Source organism: Impatiens glandulifera, chromosome 1, assembly GCF_907164915.1.
Source record: "Impatiens glandulifera chromosome 1, dImpGla2.1, whole genome shotgun sequence".
Taxonomy (NCBI): domain Eukaryota; kingdom Viridiplantae; phylum Streptophyta; class Magnoliopsida; order Ericales; family Balsaminaceae; genus Impatiens; species Impatiens glandulifera.
Genome location: NC_061862.1, coordinates 18,791,156 through 18,793,832, shown reverse-complemented (window position 1 = coordinate 18,793,832; position 2,677 = coordinate 18,791,156).

Genomic DNA, 2,677 nt, shown 5'->3' with positions numbered 1-2,677 from the left:
GTCAGACCCCGTCTCTATTACTGTCGCCGATCCTATCAAAGGAGATTGTCAATAGATTCTTTATACTTCATATGATTGATTGGTACCAAAACATGAACACTGGTTATTCAGTTTGACCAATTCAAGAACTTAAATTTTTCATTTATTTTGAAAATTTTGATTTTGATAAAACATGATCGTGATTGATCAAACATGATCCAAATATGTACATAATATTATTAGAAATATGTTGGGTAGTTTTCTGAGCTACTGTTATTGAGGATTAGCTCAAGAACAGGAACCCAATTTTGAATTTTTTTAAATTCAAATTTGAAGTTTTTTGTTTTAGATCGATTGATCAGTTATATCGTTCACATAAATCTTGTAAATGATCATAGGATCGCTTTCCAATAAAAAAAAATTCAAAACAAACTTATGAAAACTGAAATATAAATTTCAATTTCAAACTGAAAGATTTAACTAGAGGATGATTAGAAGTTTACCATGGATTGGAGAACACTCCTTAGACCTTATAGAAAATTTTAGAAAGCCTAGATCCAAACTTTAAGGCCTGATACGAAAATTTTGAAAAATAAAAAACTTAGGGTTTTAATGGCAGATTTCTAAAATCTTCCAATTGAGGGCTTGTGAGGTTATTTCTTGTCTTCGGATTCATCAAGGGAGGCTATTTATCCCAAGGTCGGTTCATCAACCAAGTGGGTTGAATTAAGTCAAACAACTATGATGTTGTTTTGGTTATTCTTTCGGCCAGTTGCCGATGTAGGCCATCATAGTGATTCTAGATATATGGGAAATGATCACCGAAGTAGGATGATCATTTTACTTTTTGAATGGAGTTAAACTATCCAGAAACAACGAAGTTCCATTTTTGAAAAATCAAAGATGGTTGTTGATGATTATCCATCCGGCGTCACGATGAAGACGAAGATCACAGGCGAATCGACGTCGTTTCAGGAGAAAATGCGGACTCGAAGCGTTTTGTCAGCATTCCGTTAGTGCGCGGGGGTTCTGTCTGTCTTGGAGGAGACGTCGTTGGAGCAACCGTTTGGCGATCTGTTGCTTCGTGTGCGTCTTCTTTGGTTGCAGCGGGCGATGCGGGCAACTCCTGGGCATTGATGAAAATTCAGCGCCTATCCGAAGGTCGTGGTTCCTACTATAGACATTCTTTAGATTTCGGCTACACTCGAGTGCGAATTTTTTATTTATTTAAAACCTTAAGGGTTTATTTGAAATTGATTTTTCTTTCACCATTTTGGCTTTATTTTTAAATTTTTTAAAAATATATAAAATATTTAAAATAAATATGTCATTTATTTTGCCAATTTATTTTATTTTGTATATTTTTGGTTTAATAAATAATTTATTTGAGATAAAATTGATACAACATTCATCATAAATTATTTATTTTAATCCTTTGATTTTTTAAAATTAATTTGGGATAAATTAATTAATTAGGATTAAATTATCATAATAATTAATTTAATTAATTATTTTATTAGGTTTTGGCCTTACGGTTAATTATTTTAATTTTATATATTTAAAAATAATTAAAATAATTATTTTAAAATTTATAAATTAAGTACGTACAAATGTTTATAATATAGGAATGTTAATAAAATAATTGTAATAATATAAAGTTATCCACATCTCATTTTATTTACTTAAAATCTATAAAATAGTTCCACCATTTCTATCTAGCTAGTCAAATTAGGGCTTAAACACTATATTCAAACGTTATAATCTAAATTTGGTTTCAATTTGTTTTTTTTTTTATAAATTATATATATATAAAAGTAATGATTAGTTATGATTTTAAAAAATTTTAAAAAATGGTAAAAAAAATTAAAGAATAATAATATTAAATTATAATTTAATAATTTAATTAAATATAATATAATTAATTTAAATTATTTAAATAATTTAAACTTTGTATCATTTAATATATTTATTATAGATAAAGTATTTATAAAGTAATTGTAAAACATGACTTTGAATCTTTATCCATGATAAAGAAAATGTCAACATCATGTGCCATCTTGTTTTCTTATTCAGTTTTTTTATCCACTTGTACATTTATTTTTATGAATAATTAAATATAATCTTATATTTGTAGCCAAAAACAGAGAAAAATCAACACAATTAGTCTAAAGTAACATTTTTACCTAGTTTAATAATTAAGATGGAGAGTGGAGTAGGTAGAGACACCCTCTACCTGCTTCTAATATTTTAACAGCATTGTTCTTATTGAAAATGTTGGGTATGTTTTCTAGGTTTATTTAATCAAAAAGTGTACTTATTCTTGAAAATTTGGATCAGACTCATTTGATGGCTTGATCCTCGAGGATTAAATTTGATCAATTTTTTTGAATAAATTAGTGATTATACTAAGTTTGGTTATATTCCATACATCCAACCATATATTTGGCAAACTGGATTGGATCGATTTTAAAAGAAATAAATAAATATATCCTACCACAACAATTATACTCTAAGAACATCCGATGCTAGCGGATTGTCTCAAAAAAATGTTGGATAGCATTGTTTTATCGAATTGATAGGTGACATGGGTAATCGCTGATCAAATTTGATCAATCTTTTCAATAAATTAAAATGTGGTCCTACGGAATCCGGTTATATTCTAAGGAAATCTTACATATAGACATAAATTTAACAAATT